Source organism: Manis javanica, chromosome 2 (assembly GCF_040802235.1).
Source record: "Manis javanica isolate MJ-LG chromosome 2, MJ_LKY, whole genome shotgun sequence".
Classification (NCBI taxonomy): Eukaryota; Metazoa; Chordata; class Mammalia; order Pholidota; family Manidae; genus Manis; species Manis javanica.
The window spans coordinates 212348189-212359069 of NC_133157.1; the positions used below are offsets into that span (position 1 = coordinate 212348189).

Here is a 10881-nt window from a genome sequence, read left to right on the forward strand (position 1 = left end):
GAAGGCAGACTCTACTAAATCCTTGCACTTGTGTTATTTCATTAATACATACATCAGCCTTGAAAGGTAGTTATTATGTTCATTAAAATATTTGATATCCAAAAAAGATGAGTAATCAGACCAAGGTCACATGACTAGTGGCAAGGTTGAGATGCCAGCCTGGGTCTGACTGACCATCAATAAGACCAGGCAGCACACACACTTGAAGAGAAGTGATCTTGGGTTGCTCTGGATGTCTCAACGAGATAATAATAAGGCTTTTTTTTTTTTGTCTCTCATCACCTTTGCAAATTTCCATCTGTTAATATCAGATATTTCTGAATCATTGCCTTAAACTGACAAAGTAATACAGACCTAGTTTAAACTAGTGTTTGACAAGACAGTAATTTAGACTCTTCTGTCAGTTATACCCACCCACCAGTTGCCTAGTAGAACAAAATGTGGAGTGATTTGGTGAAGAGGGTGACAGAGGCACTTGTCAGACAGGGCCGTCTTAGGAGATGCTGATTCCTCAGTCAGTTTCTATCATTCTCAGAGGGGCAGGGGCAGAAGCAGAGAGGATTTTATCGCAAAATCACAGAATAATTGTGGCTCCATAATAGTCACCCTAAGGCCTGAGGATGGTGAAATCACATCAGGTGCTCAAAACACAAGGTAGGCCCCGACCATCACCTGTGCGATCTGCAGAACTCAGACCTCTCTTCCTGTTCTCTTCTTTCTCTGGTGCCCTGCATGTCCTGCGGTGGGAGGGGGCTCGTACGTGAATGTGTGTCGGTCTAGGTCTTGACTCGCAGTTGGCATCAGCCCTGAATCCCACTCTCACTGCTCCCTGGCATCACCACTCCTGTCATGGCTGTTTTTCTTCTTTTTCTCTTGTTTCAGTGCCAGCCGGGCTTCTGACCAGAGCACTGTTAGAGCCTCTCTATGTGGGGGCTCCATGGTTCCTGACTCTGAGGTTCTGCCTGCTTTTCATCATCACCTAATGGGCTGCTGGATGAGTCCTTTCGCCCAAGACCCCACTGGTCTTAGTATCTACGAGAGCCACAGTAGGCTTCTCAGAGTTATCGTGGGGTGGAAGAAAAGAAAGTAAAACAGTAGATTCCATAGTTTAATTTGACCCACTCAATTGCACCTGCTGAAAAGCAGCATTGCCACTTGAGTCCCAGGGTTTTGTCACGCTTGGGTTTATATGCAGCTTTTTTTTAAACTAACCACAGAGACTTGCTTGCATTTTCCTTAGGGAACATTCTCCACACTGCACCCAAAAGTGATATTTCCCATTCTAACTCTTAGGTTCTGATGTGGAATTTTGTTTCTGATGTGTCAAATCTGCTGTTTTCTTCCTCTTGATATTTGACATCATAACTATTAATAACAGCAAGCAGTTTAAACCTTGAAAATATACTAAGTCATGCTGTTTTACTTAGGAGGTTACCTCTGGGGCCTCAGAGGCAAGAGAGAGGTGGTGTTCTTTGAACTGCCAGTAATTGGGGCAGGGAATAAGGTGGATTTTAGGACCAGAAGGTAAGCACTCTCAGAGTGGGGATTATGCCGTGTTCAGTCTGGAATTCCCAGTGTCCGGAATAGAGTCTGGCTGACCCAAGGGGCTCAGTAGATGTCTGTTGAATGCACGCTGAGTAAATAGGGAGTGAAGAAAGGGGAGAGGGAGAGTAATCACAGATGCAGGGGTCAGAGAGGAAGGCATGGATCGGGGTGTCTGTCCTGGCAGTGGTGGTGCTGGTAGGAGGGAGGCAGATGAACTGTGCTCGGCCTCACAGAGATGGGCAAGGGAGAGCACAGCCACTCCCAGCTGAGTGCCGCAGCTGCCCTGGGGTGGCGGGCAACAGGTTCTTACGGGCAAACGTTTATTTACTTTTGCCTTGCTAGGAAGTGGTAGGAAGGGACAGGACTGACATTTTGGAGTGGAATACAGTCGCGCTATGCCTGCCTCCCCACCTTAGAAGTGACCTAGTTTTGGGGACATTGTGTGACTGATGGTAGAATCCCTTCTAATCTTGCCAATCTGTCCTGTGGATGAGTCTCACAGGAATATCCATGACTGTAAGGCCACGAGAACCTGAGCTTTGGCACTGGACTCAAGGCCGCTCATTTAATGTGGTTATAGCAGGTTTCGGCATGAACAGAAAATGGTCTGCTCCCTGGAATAGAATACTTTGCTCTCAGCCGATATTGGCGGGTGTGTCTCATTTTACTGCATCACTGGGAATCTTGAACTTTGAGGGATGCTATAGACCAGTGACAGAAACAGTAGCTAAGGAGAAGAGAGTGTCCCGGCATCCAGGGGAGCTTTTACATTTTCTTTCCCAAATATGATTATATTTTCTGGACCAAAGGCAAAAAAACAAACAATACTGGAGTTCTTTGAGTAATCATGGGAGGGAGGAAAAGAAAGAAAAGAAAGATGTTTTTACAATAGGTGTGATAGAGTCTCACAGTCATTTATTGTTAATATTAAAAGAATTTGTCCAGAGGATCTGAACAGACACTTCTCCAAAGAAGAAATTCAGATGGCCAACAGGCACATGAAAAGATGCTCCACATTGCTAGTCATCAGAGAAATGCAAATTAAAACCACAATGAGGTATCACCTCACACCAGTTAGGATGGCCAACATCCAAAAGACAAACAACAACAAATGTTGGAGAGGTTGCGGAGAAAGGGGAACCCTCCTACACTGCTGGTGGGAATGTAAATTAGTTCAACCATTGTAGAAGGCAGTATGGAGGTTCCTCAAAAAGCTCGAAATAGAAATACCATTTGACCCAGGAATTCCACTCCTAGGATTTACCCTAAGAATGCAGCACTCCAGTTTGAAAAAGACAGATGCACCCCTATGTTTATCACAGCACTATTTACAATAGCCAAGAAATGGAAGCAACCTAAGTGTCCATCAGTAGATGAATGGATAAAGAAGATGTGGAACATATACACAATAGAATATTTTTCAGCCATAAGAAGCAAACAAATCCTATCATTGCAACAACATGGTTGGAGCTAGAGGGTATTATGCTCAGTGAAATAAGCCAGGCAGAAAAAGACAAGTATCAGATGATTTCACTTATACAAATGGAGCATAAGAACAAAGCAAAAACTGAAGGAACAAAACAGCAGCAGACTCACAGAACCCAAGAATGGACCAACAGTTACCAAAGGGAAAAGGACTGGGGAGGATGGGTGGGAAGGGAGGGACAAAGGGGAAAAAGGGGCATTACTATTAGCAGACATAATGTGTGTGGGGGGGCATGGGGAAGGAAGTATAACACAGAGAAGACAAGTAGTGACTCCACAGCATCTTACTACACTGATGGACAGTGACTGTAATGGGGTATGTGGGACTTGATGATGGGGGGAGTCTAGTAACCATAATGTTGCTCATGTAATTGTAGATTAATGATACCAAAATAAAAAAATAATAAACAAACAAACAAATAAATAAATAAAAGAATTTGTGCCCAAGCCGATGACTCTGGACCTACCAAATACTCAGTGAATTCTCTCACATGGTCCTTGAACGATCTCCCTACAGTTCATCCATGTGCCATTCTGTCAGAATCCCAGTACTGGCCACAGTTTAGATTTCTCTTCTGTCCTGGAATCCTCTTGGCACGTAATTAAATCATTGGATTCAGAGTCAGGGAGAGGCAGTTTGGAATACAGTGTTGGGGCTAGTTTAAGACCAACTCCACAGATGGTATCCTCGTTTGCACGCTCTATACTGTTATGTGCTCGAATCCATGTAATGTTTGATCTGTGAGATATGACAAAGTGGTGGCACTGCCCCCTTGCCACCCCACCCCCACCTCCAACACACACACCCGTACACACACGTCTTCAGGAAGGCTGGATGGCTTGCTTGAGTTCATCCAGGTTTCTGAGTCAGATCTAGTGTTCTCTCAGCTACTGGGGCAGCTCCCGAGGGTCAACATCGTGAGGCTAACTCAATAAACTTAGGGTTTCGTTCCTGTTCCATGCAGCTCTTAGCCTTTCCCAGGGCCACAGATCCAAGATAAACTTCCTGCCAAGCCACTTGGCTCTCCCATGTGATGAAAGAGAAAAATGACCCAGCTTTTGGAGTCTGTTCTGACATATGCTGGGCAGGCTTCTTGGGTGTACAACCTGTGTAGTAGCCCGGGTCTCTGTCGTCAGAGGGCGCTGTGCTTGGTTTAATGCTCTGTGGTCTCTGTTTTGAAATTCTGGATCATCTTTTGAATAGGAGGCCCTGCATCTTCATTTCCTCTGGGCCCTGCAAATTAGGCAGCTGGCTCTTCGTTCAAACTTATGACTTTGGGTATGTTTCTTAACTTCTCTGAACCTCAGTTTTCTTATCTGTAAATCCAAAACAATGTAGTTATACATATCTTAAAATGTTCTTGTGCAGAATAAATCAGATGTGATGGCATTTGGCTAACAGAGCCCTTATACATGCTTGGACTGCAATAAATCTTAACTTCTTTACATCTAATCCAGGGGGGAAACATCCTCATTAACATCTTATTAGGTCAGCACTAAAACACTGGTTATATATACACAGAATTTAGTTTTGTGCTGGAGAGATGATTACTTGGATTTTTGCTGTTGTGAGATTAGGCTAAAGGGCTTTTTTTCATCCAAAGTCACTAATTCAAGCCAATGTGCAGACTCAATAAGCAGAGTGATAAGGGGAGCACTGCAATGGGGTCAAAGGCTAAGAAATCAGTCAATGCTCGTTATTGCTAAGCCAATACTAGGAGCACCCGCACCTCTCAGACAACACTGAGCTTGATCAACTGTAGCTACAGGCCAAGGGTAAGGTGAGCGGTCAGGAAAAATGTAAAGAAGAGTAAAGAATGCAGGAGCTGAGATTAGTGACATTTAAAAATATGTTGTTTAGTGTTGATCTAGCTGGCTCAAATATATTATTTCATTTAATCTTCCTTAAACCCCATGAGGTAGATAACATTAGGAATATCTTGTAGATGAGGAAACTAAACTCACAGAATATTTACAGTTCTAGAGAATATCCTAGAATTGTTAGTGTTCCATAGTACTCGAGGACACAGCTAAATGGGCCAATGAAGATTATCTGGTGGCATATGGGCTTCATCTCATGACATAACTCTAATTTCTTGGTAGGCCTGTGTTAAGGATTTTGAGACCTTATCTGGACTGGGTGGTGTAGCTTGTCTTGATCAAATAGCTATGTCTGCCTTGGGCTCTGGAAAAGTGGTGGCATGTAAGGCAGATATTTGCTATGTTTGATCTAGAATCCTCATTTTGCAGAATACATCACAACTAAGAAGTTAATATTCTCCAGTTTTATATCATGAACTACCACTGCTTTTAATCCTGGAGGTCACCGATGTTTAGAGCAAGGCTGTTTCACCAACCAACCAACCATCCAATGAGAAAATAGCAAAATAAAACGAAAAGGAATAAATTTATTGACATTTTGAGCATTAATAGGAAAAGTATTAGAGCTTAGAGGATTCTTTTCAGGATCCATAAAATTATAACCTAGAGAGCATTTCAAATTTTAGTGTGTTATCAGTGGCTCCTAGAAGGCTTTTCAAACACAGGTTATTGGACCCCACCTGCATTATTTCTGATTTAGTACAACTGGGGTGTGACCTAAACTTCTGAAAATCTGCATTTCTAGAAATTCCCGGGTGAGGCTGATGCTCTGATCTGGGACTATGCTTTGAGGGCTCCTTATTAATAACATTTCCTTGACCATTCATAGGAATCCTCTTATAATGAGATGAATTATTCAAACATGCATTTTTAAAATAAATCTGGGAAACTCAGTCTGCCAGCTTCTTGGAATTTGTTAATAAGTTCTGCAGATTATCTCAAAGATTTTTTATTTAGTGATTGCCTCATCAACATATATACTAAAATTGGAACAATACAGAGAAGATTAGCATAGCCCCTTCTCAAGGATGACATGCAATTTCCTGAAACATTCCGTATTTTTTGTAACATTTGTGCACTGTTGGTGGGAATTAAAAATTGTTCAATCACTATGGAAAATAGTATGGAGATTCCTTAAAAGTTAAAATAGAAATACCATATGATACAGCAATCCCCTTTCTGGGTGTATATTATCCACTGACAGATGAATGGATAAAGAAAATGTGGAATATCTATGCAATGGAATGTTTTTGTCTTTAAAAGGATGGAAATTCTGTCACTTGATACAACATGGATGAACCGTGAAGATAACCATTAACTGAAATAAGCCAGTCACAGAAAGACAAATACTGTATGACTCTATTTTTATGAGGTATCTAAAGTAGCTTAACTTATGTAAACAGGACATAAAACACTGGTTGCCAGGGCATGGAGGAGGTGAAAGAGGGAGTTCGTGTTCAATGGGCATACAGTTTTGGTTTTGCAAGGTGAAACATTTCTAGAGATCTGTTGTAAAGCAATGTGAATATATCTAACACTACTGACCTGTACACTTAAAACGTTTATATGTGTGTGTTACCACCATTAAAGAAAAATTGTTAATTTAAAAATAACACTTTCCCTGGAGGGCACAGTCATCCTTAGTTGGAGAGGTGTCTAGTGAAAAGTGGAGAGGCTCTTTGTGGCTACTCAAATGTGAGCTGGGTGGGAACCCTGGCTCCAGGCTTAGCAAGCCCCAGCCTATGTGCAGGCCTATGGATTCCTTACTTCTCCCAGGTGATTCTTTAAACTACTGGGGTCTGGGTCCAACCCAGAGATTCTAATTTGTTCTGTGATGTAACCTGGGTGGTAGGAGTTTTGAGAACACCCCAGATGGTTTGAATTGTAGCCAAGGCTGTAAAGCATTGTTTGCATCAGGGATTAGCAAATTCTGAAAGGTTAAAAAGGATCTCTTTCAAAGTTTGTCACATATTTATGCTCCATACTGCTCCATCCTCTTCCTCACTGAACTAGGTAGGGAATTCTAATTATTGTCCGCTCCCCCACCAATTAGAGACATTTCCTTAGATGGTGTCTAGTGCCTCTTTGAAATTAATTATGCCAGTGATTACTCTTCTCTGTGGTAGGATTCTGCTGATCAATGGATGGGCTAGATTCTACATAAAAACATTCCTTTTTTGGACCTCAGTTACAGAGAGTTGAGTTCATTATCAATGGGGTTTGCACACGGTCAAGGTTCCCACTGAGAATGGTGTGACAGCCTTAGATTTGGCTGCATGTATACACATAGCCCACCTATCCTTTTAAATCCTGAGAGTCAGTCAAACCTCACAGTTAAAACATAGCATTTGTACTTAAAAATCAAACTGTTGAGCTATAACAAAGTTCCATTCTTTTGCTTATACATTGTTTGACAGGCTATGAATAATGTAGAAGATATCTGAAGAACAAAGAGGTAAAATTTCATTGAGTTAACATTTGCGTGGAGGGATTAGGTCCTGCCAAGTGTGATTTTCCTTGACTCCTTAAAAATCAGTGGTATATTGGAGGATTCACGGATCATCCTAAGGAATTGTAGCTACAGTATTAGGGTGTGCTCATTACTAAAGAATCCCAGATGGCAACAACTCCCCGCATATTCAGCCATTGTAAGTCAGTTACATACCCAGGAGATCAGAATTTGGCAGCACAGGAGACAGGGGACTTGCCAACTTAATGCTCTTTAATATTAATTGAACTTAACATAACTCGGTTATCTGTATTCCTAGGCAGAATACCAGAAAAGAAGAAGTAAATCTATATTCATATTATATGTATTTTAAAACTGTATAATCATAAATGCATTCATAATTATATGTTCATATTACATAATGTATATTATCATATAGTCTAGATTTATTAAATATATTTCTAGAATGACTGAATAGGAGGAATAGATATGCCGAATCAGTGATTTTCGTGAAATCAGTTACCTAGGAACATTCATGTGACAAAATACTGAATCAGGTGTTATTCATATAAAAACACACTTCTAATACACCATGAAGAAGGCTAAAATACTGCTGTGTGTCTTGCACAATAAGCATTCAGGAATGGGAGCAATTAAAGCCACCTAGAATTTTGTGAGAAGACATCATGAGGAGGTGACTGCCCAGCTGTGTTTTAAAACATGTTTCAAAGTAACCAGCACCACTGGGAAATACAGCGACTGGGGTGGCGTTACTGGGAAGGTATCCAGTGATGCATAAAAGACAGAACAGGATAGCAATCTTGGTGAATATTCACTGTATCCAAACTCTGGCTTTCCCTTCTGGAAGATGATGGTGCATAGAGCATTGTCTCTTCCTCATCTTATACAGGCATGTAATATTTACCACAGGGGAAGAAATTCACGATTTCTATTAAGCAACCGGATTTATATTAGTTTTTTGACTATTTAGATGTTAAGCATTGCTGAAATGTATAAAACTAAATTAGCACTCCTAGCATTAGTGCTAATGTAGTAGACAGTGACGGTGGTTATACACAGGGGAAGAACAGCCGATGTAAGGGCTAAAGGAACAGAACCTGATGCAGGGTCCTAGTCATGCTCTGAAACTTATCCCACAGAGTTCAGGTTTCATTAGATAGAAACTAAGCAAAAATTAACTTCACAAGCAAGGACTGTCAATAAATTCAGTGGGTAGTTTTGAAAATACACATCTACCAAGACATAGCCTTGATTTATATATACAGTGAGGCCTAAGAATATGCACTTATAAAAACTCCCAGGAAAGACTGCTGCTTCCAACCAAGATGGAATAACAGGGACTATGTTAACTCTTTTGTAGAAACAGCTAAAAAACTGGACAGAACATATGAAACAATGATTTTGAAGACATAAGACATTAGATGACAAAGGGCAATGATCTCTGAGAGACAAGAAATGCATGCAGTGAGCCCTACAGTTACCCCAGATTACTGCCCTGAGAGAGTTTCCAGATTGTGTTGCTGGCAGAAAAGACCCAGGCTAAGTCTACTGGTCTCCCCATGTTGGAGAAATGGACTTGGGAGTCTGGGGAAGCCGAAGATTGACTAGAGTTTGCAGACTGAAGTACTGGAGAGAGAGAGCGGCACACAGGAAAGAACCCTGAAAAACTGCAGAGGGTTCCCTCTCTCTGCATGCAAGTGAGAAAATTGCACAAGGGCAGAGAAACATGCACTATTAACCCTTGATTAAAACTCTAGGCAAACTAGAAAAAAAAAGAGAATTTAATCTGATAAAGAACGTCTATGAAAAAAACCTTGCAATTAACATATAGTTAATGGTGAAAGACAATTATTTTCCCTTAAGATCACAACTAAGACAGGGATATCTGTTCTCATCACTTCTATTCAACGTTGTCCTAGGCTAGCACAATTAGGCAAGAAAAAGAAAAATAATTGCATCCAGATTGGAAAGGATGAAATACACTTGTCTTTACTTACAGATGGCCTTATTATCTATATAGAAAATTTGATAGAATTTACCGAAAAGAAAGAACCCCAAACTGTTAGAACTAATAAATGAAGTTAGCAGAGTAGCATGATATAAGGTTAACATGCAATGCTCAATTGTATTTAAATGTATTGGCAGTTAATATTTGGAAGTTGAAATAAATGTTATTTACCAAAGCATGAAATAGTAAATAGGGATAAATCTAACAAAAGATGATTAAAACCTATACGTTGAAAGCTATAAAGTATTGCTGAGAGAAATTAACCAAGACTAAGTAATGGAGAGATATACCTTGTCTGTGGGTTGGAAGATTCAATATTGTTAAGATGCCAGTTATCCCCCAAATGATCTAAAGATTCAACACAACCAAATTTCAGCAGCTTTTTTTCCTTAGAAATTGGCAAACTGGTTTTAAAGTTCATATAGAAATGCAAATCATCTAGAACAGCAAAACAAACAAACGAATAGAGAACTTTGAAAATGAAGAACACAGTCAGAGGCTAACACTACCTGACAAAGATTTGTCTAGCTCAAAATACATCTCAAGGCAATCAGGAATATCCTGAAACTATATTAAGTTACTGCTTTCCTCTCTAGCAAATGACTAGTTTGACAAGCTAAATAGTATCCTGGAAGTATATGAGGTAAGGTTTAATTGACAGATTATATACAGGAAGGAAAGGAAATAAGTATGGACAGTAGAGTAGGGATCAAAAACTCATACTCTAAGAGAATCCATCTTTCTTAATGCATGTAAATGGTGAAGCAGTATTTATCTGCTTGCCCTTATCCATTGTGAGGATTGAAGCATGTAAATATGTTTTAAATGGACAAAACACTGTGCTGCTCTGTGATTATTAGCATGCAAATAAATGCACATCTTTCATACTGTGTATTTGAGCTTCCCAGGGGTGGAGAAAATTACTTAATTATTGCCCATTCTGGAGAAAAAGTGCCCAAAAGATAGAAGATAGAGACACAACCTGGACCACTTGTAGGGTGTGCGAGCTTGGTGCTCAGTTCCACATTCTGTGCTTTGGACTGGACATTAATATAGAGAAGCAGCATGTGGGAAAGAAGGAATTATAATCCAGGCATGTACTAAATACTTCTATTAAGCAAGATTTCCATAGCACTTCCTTCTAGCTCAGTAGATAATGGACTTTAGTGATGAGAGGTGAGGATTAAATGAGAAAAAAACATGTGCAAATCATGATGTACAAAGTATTGCACTTATATTAGGAGTTTTATAATTTAGCTGGAAACATACATGGCTTTCAAACCTCCAAAATAATGTTAGCATTTAGGAAAGCAAAACATTCTTTTCTGTGTGGAATAATGTAAACCTTACACTTTGTTCTGTTTCCATTATTGCCATGGTTATCTGGAAGCTCAGAACCAATTATGAAGCACAGTTCTAACAATTTAAAATTTCCTATCTATTTTATATCAGATTCATCTTTCCTTTGGTGCTAGTTTTCTGTTTCAGTTAA

General features: G+C 40.2%; 1 non-coding gene across 1 annotated transcript; it reads left to right on the top strand.

Moving 5' to 3' along the window:
- Positions 1 to 5867: 5867 nt before the first annotated feature.
- Positions 5868 to 5974, top strand: LOC118969796 (U6 spliceosomal RNA). Its single transcript, XR_005061940.2, has one exon. It is a non-coding gene; the product is annotated as a U6 spliceosomal RNA (small nuclear RNA).
- Positions 5975 to 10881: the final 4907 nt, after the last annotated feature.